At 43.3% G+C, this 16,520-nt stretch overlaps 1 long non-coding RNA gene across 1 annotated transcript in view; it reads right to left on the bottom strand.

Annotated features, from left to right (window-relative positions):
* Positions 1 to 326: 326 nt before the first annotated feature.
* LOC106824798 (uncharacterized) overlaps positions 327 to 16,520 on the bottom strand; it is a 53,268-nt gene continuing 37,074 nt past the window's right edge. The window contains exon 4 of the long non-coding RNA XR_011506507.1: positions 327 to 523. This is a non-coding gene — a long non-coding RNA (uncharacterized lncRNA). The remainder of the gene's footprint in view (positions 524 to 16,520) is intronic.

Raw genomic sequence — 16,520 nt, forward strand, 5'->3', positions numbered from 1 at the left:
TCTTTTCCGAACATTCAATTACCAGGAAAACTCCACACCCTAGGAGCTTAGTTCTCCTAAGTTTGAATTGTTCGTTGGTTTCAGGAGGCCTGAGACACTGTCTTAAATACAGATTTCTTTCTAGAAGTTGCATCAGAGAGTTTCCACTTGTTATGTCCTCAAGAGCCTGGAGGAATTGAATACACACCCCAAGAGGAGGCCTTTTTTGGCATTAAAAATGAAGTACCAGCGCCAAGCACCAGCCCCAAGCTCATGGACTTTGTAAGAATCACGTCCATCGCTGAAGATAGCATTCTGTCACCAGAGGCTTGAAAAACTCAGCAGGACAAAGTCATCCTCAATTTTATTAGAGGTTTTCAAGGATAAAGGCCGGACATTTAAACACAAGTATATGGTGGGGGGCGGGGGGGTGGTGTATGTGCACACACACAACAAAAGCAGGTATGAGGATTACGAGCCATGCCCCACACCTGGCTCTGCCTGTCATGTTGAAGATGATCTCCACTTGCACAAGTCGGTTCATCTATGCCAGAAAGAAAAAACAAAAAGGAAATAAAGACATTTTTAGATCACCAATGAAACCCAGCCAAACTTACAAGTATCAGTGCTATCTCAGTTCATTCGGGCTGCTATAATAGAACACCATAGACTGCGTGGCTTATAAACAACAGAAATTTATTTCTCACAGTTCTGGAGGCTGGGAAGTCCAAGATCAAGGCCCTGGCAGATTCGATGTCTGGTGAGGGCCTGCCTCCTGATTCATAGACAGCTGTCTTCTCACTGTGTCCTCACATGGCCTAAGGGGCAGGGAAGCTCTCTGAGTTCCCTTTTATAAGGGCACTAATTCCATTCATGAGAGCTCCACCCAATGACCTAATCACCTACCAAAGGCACCACCACCTAGCACCATCACATTGTGGGTAAAGATTTCGACATATGAATTTTGAGTGGACACAAACATTCAGTTCCAATAATCAAGAAGCAAATAAATTAAAATGGCGCATTTCTACAGACTCAATTTTTATCTGACTTTAGAATAAATAATACAAGTTGGCATTTGGGTTAAGGATTTTTTTATTTTTTTCTATTGCAGTTAATCAATCTTTAGCATTTGGGTTCGGGGAATGGCAATTATAACATAATTGCATTTCATAACCATGGATCAAGTGATGATTGCAGTATTATACTTAAGAAGAGAAAGAAACCATTCTCAGATAAAAAACATGCTGGAGAAAAGAGTGGATAATGGTAGATAATTGAGACTTGGCTTATCATGTGTGCACTTCCATATTACATATGTGAGTATATACATATACATATATATGCATCAAATCAATGCCAATATTATATGTGTCTGCATATGCATGTTTATATGTATATATCTGGGTATACATTCATGTATATATATAATATGGGGTTGTGTATTTATTTCTATGTATAAGGGTGTATATGTGCGGACATATGTACATATACAGGCATTGAAAAATCCTTGTGTATGAACAATATATGCGTGTGTTCTTGTGAAGCTTCATCCTCACAAAAGAATTTGTCTCATGAGCCCTGTCTATAGCTGACATACGGGCTTGTTTTAGGAAAGATGTTTTCCATTTATTTGGTTTATTATCCCCTGGTTGTTTCCTTCCTCCAGTAAAGAAATGCTGAACCTACAACTCCTTCCTTCCTCTCCACCAGATTACCTGCCCTCACTGGGAAAGGCCAAGTCCTTCCCATTCATGCAGGCCGTGACTCACACCATCCTACTCTGTGGACAGCCCAGGGCGTCCCCATGCCTGTTGTAGGTGACTGTCTCTATCAATCCCAACTCCCTCCTCGAGAAGGCCTTTGTCTGCCTTAGTAGAGTACAGATTTTGGTGGGAAGGCTCATCCAGGCAGCCTCTATGGGACGTGTGACATCTGGATCCAATAATGCCTTGCAGTAAATTACCTCCTGTAGCCAGGATCAAGTCACATCCCCTATGTTCATTGTGAAAGTCATCTGTCTCCCTGTGTTACAAAGTCTCTTAAGAGGGCATGGATTTAAGTTCTGACTTTTGTATAAATATAACCCTGCTGCCCTTGATAAAATGTGGGAAATTCTCTATCTGGTAAAGGCTTTTTGTCGCTATACATGCCTACTATCCTGAGGCCATATGCACATTCTGCCCTGCCCTGATTCCCTATCTCTCTTTAGCCTGGGAGATCTCTACTGAGCATAGAATGTAATGTCTTCTCCACCACCCTACTTCAGACTCTTGGGAGACAAAGGAAGAATGAATTTTCCTGCCCACAGCACCACCACTCCATTCCCGACCATGCTACAAGAAGAGTCAACAGGGTACCAGGGTTCACCATCATCATGCTCTTGGCAGTCTGTCATTAAAATGCCTCCACTATTCCATCTGCACCCCTGCATCTCCTTTAGCACCCTCCCTCACATCCCCAAATGTCTAGTCTCAGCTCAGAGGCACTCCCCATGCCCAATGGAGCCAAATAATCCTGAATTCCCCTTAAACTTGCCCCACTCTCATCAAAAAAGCATCAGTCTTTTGAGTTCTATGTCTCTAGAGGTGATGGGAGATGATGTGTTACTTAGTTTAATTATCATCTGATGCATTTGCTCGCTAATGGGTTTTCCCTTATCAAGAAGATTAATAGAAGATAAAACTAGAGGTGGGGTTCTAAGAAACCAATGTAGGCTAAAAATGAGTCATTTGAGGAAGGAGTCTTATTTTAGTCCTCTTATGCCATCCCGTGTAAATGCTCACCAACTCTCTACCCAGCAAAGCCAGGAGGAGGGATAGATGACCACTGGAAAGCACTTCTCCAAAAAGACTAGGTTAAGTCTTCCCAATCCTCACCCCCACCCCTGACCTCTCTCAGAACCACACACGGAGCTTCTCTCGGCTCCCACGTGGAGGGTGGGCTTCACCCTGCGGTAGGGAGCCAGGCAGACAAACAGCACTCCAGGGGCCAGAAGCCTCAACGTGCTTCCCCAAGGGCACCACTGAGGGGCTGGAATACATGGAACTTGCAGGCCAAGGAATCGCAAACACTTTTGGCAGGAATACAAGGGCCATCAAGAAGCTAATTTAGATCCCGCCTGGCTGACTTGGGTCTGGAAGCAACAGAGAAAGAACAAGAAAATTATGTTATGTAGTGAATTGTCAGAAGGCAGGCAAGACCCAAGGCCTTGGTCTTAATCATGTTCCATGTGAAGATGTTCTGGCATGGTGCATGCGTGAAACCTGCCAAACCTTGAGTAATGGGAACAAACAAGGGAGGAAAGAGAGGGAGGGTTGAGAGCGACTGGTGGGGAGAGGGAAATCAGGCCATGTCTAGGTGGTGCCAAACATCTGGGTAAACTGTAAAATGTTTAAGCCAACAGCCAGCCATTCTGTCTATAGAACAGCAGACATCAAATCTGAAAATGTCTAGGTCACATCATTGCAATTTTGTTTTAGTTTTCAGTGTTTGTGCAGATGTTTGAAAGTTCCTTGAGGGCATAACCAAGGCTGATTTATTTTCAGGTATTTCCACCTTCCAGCGCTTACTACATGTCTGGTACTGGGTAGCTTACTTTCCATGTGTTTGAGGAAGAGACAGAGGGAAGGAGGAAGGGAGGAAGCCATGTACAGATTACCCCCAAATCCTTAATGACAGGATGATCACATAATTTATTGCCAAAACTGGGACAACTCTGAGAGTAAAAGGGGGTGCTAATACAGGCCCAAACCATGTGGTCACCTTACTTAATGGCCGGTTATGTATGGATAAATGAGACATTAGAAAGGAACTGCCTTTGTTATTATTTTCTAAAAACTATGTTAGACAAGCTTGACGTTCACAAGAAATAGTAGGAAAGTCAAGATGGCTGGAGCAGAAGTCGAGGAGAGCAGGAAAATGAGGCAGGAGCAGTCGACAGAAACTTGACTTCATTCCAGGTATGATGAGTTGCCACCTGGGTGGGGGTAAGTTTACCGGGGTGAGTGACAAGATCTGATTTATGTTTTAAAAGATCTGCCTGGCTGCAGTGTGGAGAATGAAATGTAGGGGGAAAGGGTAGCATCAGGCCATTGTGGCTGTCCAAGTGAGAGAGGATGGTGGATTGGGCTAGGGGGTGGTGATTGCAGAGGAGGCGGAAAGAAGAGGATAGTTTCAAGACAACTGGTGTAAGATGAGTTGCTGATGCAACAGATGTGGGAGGTGAGTTAAGAGAGGCGTCAAGGATGACTCCTAGGTTTAGAGGCTGAGCCACCAGCTGAGTAGCTGGTGATGTCCTTAATCTACCTGGGGAAGCCAGGGGAGGTGAGTAGTTTTGTTACACCTTCAGTGATCTCCCACTAAAAAAGAGTCACCCCACAACCCTCAGTCACTCCCTGTCTCTTTCCCCTGTTACCTCCCCTGTGGCTCTTGTCACTATCTGTAACTGTTTTATTTATGGGTTCATTTGGTTAATGACTTTCTCCCCACCAGATTGTTAGCCCCTTGAGGGCCAGGACTTTGCCTTGTTCACCAATACGCCTAGCATCTAATACAAGCTCAATAAATATTTGCTGAAAGGAAAACCAACATAAGTTCTAAAAAATACTAAACTGGAGCTCCAGTACATGTTCTGAACCAGCGAGCTATAGAACCTTGGACAAGCTATTGGGCTTGTCTGGTTCTCGGCTCTCATCACTACAATAAAAGATTTGAATGGGATGCTTGCCAAAGTCCCTTTGAGCTCAAACATTCTGGGACCATGATTATGTTTTTTGATGCTCCCTGGTGAACTCAAATCAACAAAACCAGAAAGTGGTGTCCAAAGCCCTCTGAACCAAAGAAACATTTTTGGCCTAGAGCTCAGGAGGGAGGTTTTCCCCAGTGCCCAAGCCTCACACCAAGGGGTGGAGCTATATCAAGATCACAGGGAAGAAGCATGTGCAGGTAGAGCAGGCTGCGCTCACTCCCTTGGGTCTTTAAGGAGGCAGGCAGCACATCACCCCCATTACCAGCACTGGCTATACACCAAATATCTCCATTTTTCCAGGACTATTGGTTGGGGTCACTATTGGTTGGACTCACCCTGTGAGTCATCATCAGCACCCCCCTTTCTTTTTCTTCATGTCTGCTCCCATTATTCAAATTTGGTGTGTAGTTTACATGAAATAAGCCAGATCATGTTTGCACTAAAAGTGACTAAGTTTGCTGTCATCTGACAATATAATGCATGATTTTATTTTCTCCTTTCCTCCTTCTTTCTTCCAGCCCCATGTCCAAGAGGGAACTTTGGAATGAGCCCTGTGAAGGCTGTTGCTCTGCCAGCAGCGCTGTGATCTCTGGGTCTTCCTGATTCCATGCTTGGTATTCCTGAACCTGACAGCTCCCCTGATCTGATCTTTCCTTCCTCCATTCTAACAGGAAAGAGAGCATGCATAAAAGAAACTGACAGATAACCCAAAACCCCATGTTAGTCATTAGTTAAAACCTCCTGAGCTGCTAACAAGAACCAGAACTCATCCTAGGAATGTTTCCAAACCTCTGCATTTAGGTCAAGTTGGTATAGAGTTATAACACTATCTACTACAGCTCCACACCATCATGCCTCATGCCAATGGCTACCCCATACCCAAAGGAAAGCTCCTGAAAACCAGGACAGAGGACAGAGACCTGAGCCCAGATATACTGCTGGCAGCTCTACTCTGCCTGTTTCTCCAAACCTTGGATCCCAAGACCTGTGCCATGTCTAAACAGCAGCACTCCTCTTCTGCTCCACTTCCTGACTGCACTGGACCTTTGGCCGCAAGTCTCTGGCCACACTCTGTCTGTGCCCTTTGCCTGACATGGACCCGCATCTACTGTTGGAAACACTGACACGAGTGTCCTATGGAATCAAAGAAATCAAATCTTCACAGGCTTACCAGCTCCCCCTATCTTGCATTTTTTCTCCACCTTCCCAATTTTTGGCTTATAACCTGTTTCAGGTTCTCTCTTAATCTTTCTTAGGCTAGTCTGAGACTAGTCTCCTCTCACAGAACTCCTATTCCAAGGATCCGCTGGAGACTTGGTGAGCAGTTATACTGGTGACTGTTTTCTCTGCCAAACACGTTGTCTTCTGCTGCTTCTAAATCTGTTGTTAGAGAGATGACCAGGCCCTGCAAATTCTCTTTACTCAGGCGTCACCCAATTTGAAGAAAAATTAACACACCTGGTAGCAACTTTGAATGCACCCACTGGATGCATACACATGGTCTGGTCTGAACCACAAATATTTCTCTCCTGTATCTACAACAAGGCCTGGTTATGTTTGCCCATATTAACAGACAACTGCTCTTGCCTCTGTATAGTTATTCTCCATAACTGTGATCCTATTCAAATAGAAGTCTGGTCATGTCACACATGTGCTCACAATCCTACAATTTCCCCTCCATTCATCTCAGAGTAAAACCAAAGTCTTCACAACGGTCTAGAAGTCCCCTAGAAATTGGAGGTGTACCCAGTCATTTCTCAAACACACCAGGCATGCTCCTGCCTCAGGGCCTGTGTACTGGCTGTTCCTCTGCCTGAAATAGTTTTCTGCAGATAACATGGCTCACTCTCTCTACTCCTTCAAATCTTTGCTCAAATGACGAATGCTACCACGTATTTTACAATTTCAACCTTCACCTAGCCATCCAATCTCCTTTAACCTGTTTTTTTTCCTCAATCACATTCTAATATACTATGTAAATTTTTTATCTAGTAAATCATTCTTTATTTCTGTCTCCTCCACTAGAATTTAAGTTCCAAGAGGGCAGAAATTTTTGTCTGGGAAAAAAATAGTTGTACTACTTCACAGGATTATCAATGAGGAAATTTATGCAGTGTGTTTAGCACAGCCCCTAGAATATAGAAAGAACTCTGTGGATGGTATTTATTATCTTCAACCATGATGGGTGAATTAGACTTTTGGAAATAATCAAGCTACCTGGACTGAAGCCTGGTAAATACAGTAATAGTGTCTCTGCTCAAAAGCAAGATGGTAAAATAATGCAGTATGAGTGGTTCTCTCTTTGTGGTTCCTAAACCAGCACTACAGAACAATTCCGGGAGAGGAAAAAAAAGCAACACTCTTGTTTTAAGCAATAGTACTCTCAACGTGGCCACTTGGAAAGACAACACCCACTTGGCTACATAAGTTCCGACATATTTACTAGTTCCATGGAGTTCTAATAGTAGAAATAAAAGTAGTTGAAAGAGAGGCCCTTAGAGGTCCTCTGCCATCCTCCTGCTTCACCAGCTCACTTTATCCTGATTTTCTGCCAAGGAAAGCCGAGTGCTCTTGAAGTATGTGGGTCAAGAACCTCTGGGGAGAAAGTACCGAAGAGGCTTTATGGAAAGGATGTCACAGAAAGTGATACCCTGAACCAGACCAAGTAGTAACCTGAGTGTTGTGAAGGTCTAGAAACCCAACCTGGGGAAAAGTGATCAGAGACAGGATGGCTCATTTGCAGAACAGACTTTCTGGGGCCCAGAGGAAGGGGAGGAGGGGCAGACTCACCCCTAATTGGGCTGACCACCAGCCACCCTGTTACAGCTCTGTGGCCTTCCTCCCCTCTCCTTTCCTCTGGCACCTCGGGGGAGAGGGAGTAATGATATAGGGGAGGACCAGAGCAACACACTCAACCCTGCCACCTGAGGAGATGCAAAGCATGGGGCTCTTCCATTCTAGCTGTGTGCACTGTCCTTCTCTAGGGCTAAGCACATTCTTCAAATTGTATTAGAGACTCAAGGAGGAACCTTAGAGATTGTCCTTCCTCATTTTACAAAGGAAGGAGCTGAGGCCCAGAGAGAAGAGTGTGGAGGTGGAAGATACAATTGGTGGCCCTCCCATACCCCTTCAGTCCACCCCAAAGGTCACCTGAGATAGGTGTCCTACCCAGCAATGACTTCCTGCATCTTTCTGCCCAAGGGTGTCCTCTGGCCTCAGGAGCATGCTCAGCCTGCAGGCAGAACAAGCCAGAGGTGCCAGGGAGTTAATACCCAAGAGGCGACCCTCAGTCTACTAGGGGGAGTCATTTCAGATGCCTACCAGACTGTTTCTTAGAGGGAAATTTTCTCATCTAGTTCGGGCTCCAAATTTTAAAGTAATGGGGGAACATTCTTTCACATTCAAAAGAGAAGTGCTAAGCTGAAGCTTTTAACCATTTTTGTTCCCTAGGACCCCTTGTCAATTTGGTGAAGACCGCGGACCTCTCTTCAGGATAATTATTCTTAATGCACAAAATAAAATATATAGAGTTACGTTAAAAGACAACTATAAAAACAACTTAAAAATAATTTTGTGATACCATAATATGCAGACTTTATTTTAGAACTATAAATAATAAGATCTAAAGGAACATCTCATAACTATCATAATTTTAAATTAGTGATGAGCATTAGTAATAGTTTCTGCAACAACTGTGATGTGATATGAAAATATGTGTGATTTTTGTTGTTGACAAAGTCACAGGCACTGCTGATACCACTGTGCTGTGTTGCCTACATTGATAATTGGAGGAACAGGTAAAATGCAGTTAGAATTTAGAGAATAAAGATGTAATTTATTTCCCAAAGTTCACAGACCCCCTGAATTTTCTACATGCATCCTTTGGTGTTCTATGAACCTCAGAGGGAACCCCTGGGCTGGAGTATCCATGTGAGCCTTGCTAACTAGTGACTCAAAACTGGTTCAGTGGCCCCATGAGCTTCTCTTCCTTCCTGAACAAGTCAGTGCTAAAGCCATCAGTTGGAACAGAGCAAGCTAGTTCTGCAGCGGGGATGGGAGAAGCCACAGTGGCTCAGAGTGAGGTATTAGAGTTTAAACAGAGTGAGGAGGGTGGCCCTGTCAGGGAGGGGATGGCAGCAGATATGGGAGATTGGTTATATACAAAGACCTTGATCAAATCAATAAATATGTTAACAATGGAAGCAAGGTTTCCCACTGTTGGAAAAGAGAGTTATAAATACAGAAAGGGGGAAAGTCCTAGTGTTGGGTTACAATTGGAGACATCTGTGTGAACTCACAGTTTTCAATAGATGGAGAAATGTGTACACACACACACACACACACACACACACAGACATACTAGCTCTGGCCATTGAGAGGGCCTGAGAGCAGCAATCCTCCAATAACAATGAGCACTCCTAGCACTCAGATCTTGGCTTCGAAATACTATTTTCTACTAAAAGTGCCCAGGGCTCTTTGGAGAAATGGCTGATTCCAGGGCTGGAGCACAGAAAGTACAGGTGAGCCCAGAGTGTCTTCTTGTTCCAGAAAGACAGCAAGCACTCAAAGGATGCCAGATTCTGTCAAAGGAATACAGAAGCCAGCTTGAATGGGATCCCACTGGCCAAACCAGGGACAATTTTAGCATCAAAATAAATAAGAAGAATTAAAACTCATTCAACATAATGGGAAACCATGAGCCTGTACAGACATAAATACATGAATAAATTCAACATTTGATAAGGAATGAGATGTTCATACAGTTTCAAAATACCTCCCCACAAAATGTGTATCAATTACACAGGGAAAAAGAGTACCTTTACAGCGGGAAAGCCTAGAAGACACAAACTTAATCAAGTGATCAAAGGTAACAACACCAGTAATAGCATAAAGAGACGTCTGTGCCACTTGATAGGAGACAGTGAAAAGAACATTATCTAACTGCTGTGGTATTCCTGCAAAAATGCATAATCGGAATCTAGTCCTGAGGAAATATCAGACAAATCTATATTGAGGGGTGTGCTATAAAATAATTGGCCTGTAAACTTCAAAGTGTCAAGGTGATAAAAACCAAGGTATGTTGCAGACTGAAGGAGGCCTAAGAGACATGAAAACTAAATGTGGCACATGATTCTGAACTATATCCTTTTGCTTTAAGGATGTTATTAAGACAGCCGGCAAACCTTGAATGGGGTATGAAGATTAGATGATAGCAAGGCATCAATGTTAATGTCCTGATTTTGATGGCTGTATTGCGGTTACATAGGAAAATGTCCCCTTTTCTATAGGAAACACCCTCTAAAATATCCTAGGGTGATCACATCCACGTTGGAAATTTACTTCCAAAGGTTCAAGAGGAGAAAGTTCTTTATAGTGACCTTCCTAGTGAAAGTTTGGGATTGTTTCAAAATTTTAAAAAGAGGAGGAGAGGCTGGCTCATGACCTATAGTCCATCACTTACCTTTAGCCAATCAATAAGAGGAAATAAAGACAAGTGAAGGAAGGTAGGGGAACAAGGATTTCTTCTGAGAGTTGTGACTGTGTGTTTAGAGAATCTTATTCATTTCAGTTGGGTGGCAGGGAGAGACATTCCCCACCCCAACTCAAGCCTTAGAGGGTGGGTGGATCTTCCTGAAAGGGAGATTAACATTTTGCCTCTCAGCACGATGCTTGTGAAGCTGCAAAACTCACAGAGCCCCTAGCACTGCAACCAGAGCAGGGCATGAAAAGGCTTGAACACAGCCTGCCCTTCCAGAGTTGAGTGGGCAGAAAACACAAAATACCTCCCAGGAGCAGTGGATCCCCTGGAGGACAGCTATGCTTGAGCTACCTCGAAAAGATTCAACTCCAAAGGCAAAGTGAACCCAGCAACAGGAAGCTCAGGGGAAGATTGGAAGCAGGGTGAGCGTGACAAATAAAAATGGCAAGCAATAGGATATATTGGAGAATATGAGGAAGCCATTTGTTATAAACCTAATTCGGCCTGACCTTGTCTTTCCAAAAGGGCCTGGCCATGGCTGTTGATCATGCATTGTATATCTGCTTTAGATATTCCCTATGGCAAGAACAAAGGCCCTTGAGATAAAGGTGCAACTTCCCTCCCCCTCCCAACGTTGGCATCTCCTTAAGGATTAAGCATCTTTCTTTAGTCTAGAAACTGGTTGCTGCGCTCACCTGTGACCGCCCAGCTCGAGACAATAGACTTGCCTCCTGCTACGCCCACCAAGATAGCAGACCCACTACCTGCTGTGTCCATCAAGTGCTGTACCGACAGGGCAATCTTGTGACTATTGTGGGAGGGACATTTCAATCATATGTGAAACACCCTGTTTGGGGGTATATAACCACTCTGTGCACCCCACTTCTTCAGTGCCCTTTCTTCCTTTGGGAAGAAAGGCCCCGGGCCATGGTCCTCAGATTTCAGCTTAGAATAAACTCGCCCAAACTTTCATTTATAGATTGGTTATGGATTATTTTCGTCGACAAGGGGAACCATAAGTGATCAGCAGGAAGGTGAGCCCCCAAGTCAGGGAACAAGGCAGTGAGCAGTGCCTGACACCTCTTTAGGGAAAGCTTTCCTAAGACCAACAAAAGCACCCCAAGAGAGAAAGCCAGCATTTGGGTATCCAACACCCAGAGGGCATCAACCCCAGAATACAACTGCACTAAGATCAGACTAAAACCACCAAGAACGAGCAGTAGCAAAATAAGAGAGAGAAGAGAAATGAAAGAACAGGAAAGAGAAATCAAGGAGCCAGCCCAGTGGTGTAGCAGTTAAGTTCACATGCCCCACTTCAGCAGCCCTGGGTTCATAGGTTCGGATCCCAGGTGAAGATCTAGCACCACTCATCAAGCCGCACTGTGGCGGTGTCCCACATAAAACAGAGGAAGATTGGCACAGATGTTAGCTCAGGGCCAATCTTCCTCACACACACAAGAGAAATCACAGGACAAAGCACACTCCACTCTTCCCCACTGCAAGTTCCCAAGACTTGATCGCACCAGGAAGCTCTGAATTGGAAGAAAACTTGAAATTTTGATTTGGATCATAATTTTTTAACACAAGAAAGTAAAACTAGAATACCTGAAAGTGACCAAACATCTGTTGAATCTTCCAGGGACAGGGGAGGAAAGACCAAAAGACCCTGTTTGAAGAGCAATAGTGAGCAAGAATAATGGGACTCTCTGCCCCTGAGTCCAGCTTGTGCAATCTGCCGGTCACACATGTGTTATCCATGAGTCCTCACAACACTCTAGAAAGGGAGCCTTCACTGTGAGCCTGATTGCAAGGGACCTGAGTGCAGTACCAAGTCACGGCACCCAGTGCACTGGCCTTCCAGGAGAACAGGGCATTGCTCTGTACCACAGCTTCACACGTGGGTACTGAGAGAGCAGAGACCAATGGGGAAGCCAGGAGGTGGGCAGCAGAAACCAATGAAAGATAATGCAAAGCACAGTTGCAGGGAATTTGTTTTGCTTTGTAGTGGCTTCCTGGGAAAACCACAGCTACAGGGAGGATTAGCAATCAGGGATGGGGTGGTTCTTTCAGCGCAGAGGCATGGGCAGAAAACACATTGTAAAAGCCAAAAACCCAGCAAAGAAAACGCCCACACCAGGGATGTTCACAAACCCAGCTTCTGTTTATTCGCCCATTGCAGTGGTTCTCAACCTTGCTTGCAGATTAGCATCACCTGGGAGTTTTTAAAAATCCTGATGCCTGGGCACCAATCTCAGTGATTCTAGGTATTGGGATGTTTTTTAAAGCTCCCTGGATGAATCTAATATGCAGCCCAGGCTGAGAGCCATAGCTCCATTGCAATGAATTTTGTTCCTTAAGTTTGAAAAAAAAAAAAGGAAAAGTTTTTGTCTCAATTACAAATACCAACTCCAGAAAGTTTTGGCTGAGCATGAACCTGAACCCTGAAAAGTAACTTTTTTGAAATATAAACATACCAATGAACATTCCAGCATAGCCTCATTTGCTAGGTATAAGTATAGACAGAGATATAGAAGCAGAGATATATCCATCTTCCTGGTGCTAGTGGTAAAATACATAACTGTTTTTCCTGCATTCAAGGGAGATGTTCACCAGTTTGTCTTATCCACACTTACTCACCTGGACCTCCTTGCAAAGAAACACACACATTTGCAGAGTAGCTGTATGTCATTAGATATGCAAGAAGTTACAGAACGTGCAAAGCCGTTGGACCCACCAAGGGATTAAACTGGGGGCTGTGTTTCATGAAAACTTCTGGAGCCAGCTGAACCCCCACAGTACAGCATTTCTATCCACCCATTGACACTAGTGTTTCAATAAGAGGAGAAAATAAACAAGCATTTGGACAGAGTCTTCCTTTTAAGAGACTGTTACATTATTTAATTCCAATGTCACTTTCAACTTGTTTTCAAATTGTTTTTTAATATTTCCCCATTACTGACATTAAAAGAAAAGGTCCAGATTCCTCTGCTTGAAAGTCAAAGTCCTTCATAATCTATTTCCAACCTAACTTTCTACCTTTATCTCCCTCTCCCCATCCCACTCCAGAACAAATTATCTTTCATGGCTAGTAAGTCCACTCACTATCCCAAACTTGGCAAAGCCAAATTTTTTCTTCCATGTACCTTTTTTCTTCATTAAAAAGTATTTATTCAAAAGGTTTTTATTGACTATTTTTTCCTACTGAGGATAATAGTGTTTAGTCTTAAACTGAAAAAAGAACATATTTAAATAAACATAGATACATAGTTTTTCTACTAATAAAAAGGCAATGCTGACAATATCATCAACAAGCATTGGGATTAACTGATTACACTGCCGGCGCCAACCCTTCACCCCTCTCTGGATCCTTGGCCTTTGCAACGTGACTTGGCAGGTCTACCAATCAAAAGGTGGCACATACTTCCTCACTCCTTCATTCTCAGTTTGTGACTTGCTTTGACCATTTGGCAGCCCTGACAAGCCAAGGATAAAAAGAATCACTTGGTGTTTCTACTTTTGCTTTTGCTCATCTGTGGTTGCTTGGAGAACATGCCTGGGCTAGCCCACTGGAGGATGAGAAATGCATGACACAATCATCCCAACTGCCCCAGCCAACAGCCAATCAACTGCCAGACTTGTATGTAAGTGAACTCAGCTGAGACCAGAAGAACCTCCCAGCTGAGCCCATCCTAGATCAGTCAGCCCTTGAGACTATCATATTAGTGAGCCCAACCAAGACCAGAAGAACTGTCTAGACAAGCCCAGCCTAAACTGCGATCCTACAAACTCATAGGCTTAATAAATACCAATTGTTTTCAGTCACTGAGTTTTGGGGTGTTTCATTACACACATTACTATGGCCATAGATGGATGACACAAATTTCAAAACTAACAACTGTATAGCATTAATTTAAGTGTGAAAACAATTGGGCAAAGACTAGACTACAAGACCCATGAGGGCAGGGACCATGTTGAGTGGGTCACCACTATGTCCCTTTTGCACAGCACAGGGACAACCACTGGTATGCAATAATATGTGCTGGATGAAGGAAATATCTGGTTATAACAGGTCCTATGCTGTAACAGTTCTCAGAATGGTCATGAAATCATTAACTTCCAAACTTTTAAAAATATAACTGACCCACAACTATCACTTACTTACCTTTTTCCCTTCCAAGTCAGAATCTTCAGCCAGTGCACATAAACACACAGTAACAATGGTTTCTGTAAAAGGTTTCCCCCAAGCAAGCTGATGACTCTTTGTCCCATCACATAAAGCCATTTCTCTCCAGCTGCCAGGCTGCTTCTGCAAGAGCTTGAGCCTGGCCAGTTACAGTAGCTGGTATAAAAGCTAATCTTAGAAAACACACATCACTTTTCCACTCCGGTAATTAAGACCAGAAATCTGTAACTGAGACATTCATAAAACTGGGGTTTCCTAGTGCCAGCTTTGCCTTGGAGTTCTGCAGAATGGTCCAGATTGGGGGAAGGCTGCCCAGAACAATCTAATGGACAGGAGAATGGGCTCCTGGATGGTCAACGGCCAATGGGAGCAGGCTCAATCCAGTACTTTCCAAAACCTCCTCTCCTTCTAGTTCACGGCTCAGCACTTCTCTGTCCACTTTTGATCATTATTAAGTGCCAGGACTAACCAACTACCAGCAAGTCCATAACAGAAGAACAATTTCTATAGACAAGATTAGTAATTTTTTGGTTTTTAGAGCTCTGTCTTTATTAGTGTCTCCAGTGGCTAGTTGTTAATGAGAAGGCTTTCAACTTCTCAGCGAATATTTCTATTTCACCAATTTCATCTTTCACAGAAGGGACCAGTTTCAACCGTTTCCAGTCCTGATACTTGGATTCAAGTCAGAAAGGGTTATTAAACTTATTTAGACAGTGCTTATTATTGAGTCCTGATTTATTAACATGTTAATTTAGACTCAGCCCTAACAATGACTGGAAGCTACAACCTCTTCTTCCCAAAATGCAAACGTATACATATGCTTTGCCTCTCTGACTCCAGGCCTTGCCATTTACCTAGTCAAATGGCTGCTATTGGCAGGTCATCCTTGACTACACTTTAGGAGTCTGTCTCTTTGATATATCAGGAGGGTCAAACTGCCATGTCCACATATGTCTTCAATTGTGGAGATATGTTTTTCCCACCGCTTCCTAGTGTGGAGACGTTTTCAATCTGTTTAATACTAGGGAGGAGCCAGGTTTCTATTTTAGGTTTAACTATAAAATATTTATTAGTTCTAACTTACTAAGAGCTATTTGAAACCCCAGGGCCTTATGATTGTGTCATTTTTTATAAAAATGGGCCCAGAAATTGATCAGGTAATGGAAGGAGGAAGAGGGAATTTTGCCCTGATTTGAAGGATCAGCAGACCAGGGGGCTTGGATGATAAGCACCCAGAGGACAGAAGGGCCACTTTTGAGTGCTTCATTCGCTTTTATGGGCATAGAACGTGAAAACTGAACAGTACTTTAGAGATTGTGAATTGCACACTGCATTTTATGTGAGAAAACAGAGGTCCAGAGAGTTTAAGTGACCTACCCAAGGTGACACAGCTAGTCAGTAGAAGAATCAGGGTCGATCTTTTTCACTCTTTTAAAAATTCCAGGAAATGACCATGAGTACTATCTATAAAGATAGGGTAGTATTACAAGATTTGGTGTTGTAGTTACATAAAAGCCAGATTTCAGAATCTCAGATTTTCCCACCTTTGGGGCCCAATCTCAGTGAACTCACATCGGTAACATTTCTCATTATGCATTAGCTCTCAAAGGTGGAGAACCCATAGTTTAGAGCAGGGGTTCTCAAACTCAGCACCGTTGACAGGTTGGTGTGGATAATTCTTTGTTAGGATGGGGATCAGGGGCTGTTCTGTGCATTTAAAAATGTTTTGCAGGATCCCTGGCCTCTACCCACAAGGTGCCATAGCACCTTGTGTGGTTCTCCAGACATTGCCAAATGTCCCTGGTTAGCAAAATCACCCCTGTTTAGAACCACTGATTTAAAGCAAAGTTAAGCCGACACCTGTTCAAGGCTCTGCATGAGCTGCATGATATATTTGTATTAACAGTGAGGAAGGTAGAAAGACATAGAGATTTAAAGAGAAAGACCTGCTAACATCTTTGTATTCTCCAGTACCTAGAACCATACTTGATACAAAAAAACTTATATTCCATATTCTTAGAAAGTAATATAATGAATCATTATTATGTATTAATTAATGAACATAATAAATTAAAAAGCTCCTGAATGCTTCCAGTTTGCAGTCAAATAATTCTCTTCATTTCTTACTC

Source organism: Equus asinus, chromosome 10 (genome assembly GCF_041296235.1).
Source record: "Equus asinus isolate D_3611 breed Donkey chromosome 10, EquAss-T2T_v2, whole genome shotgun sequence".
NCBI classification, from domain to species: domain Eukaryota; kingdom Metazoa; phylum Chordata; class Mammalia; order Perissodactyla; family Equidae; genus Equus; species Equus asinus.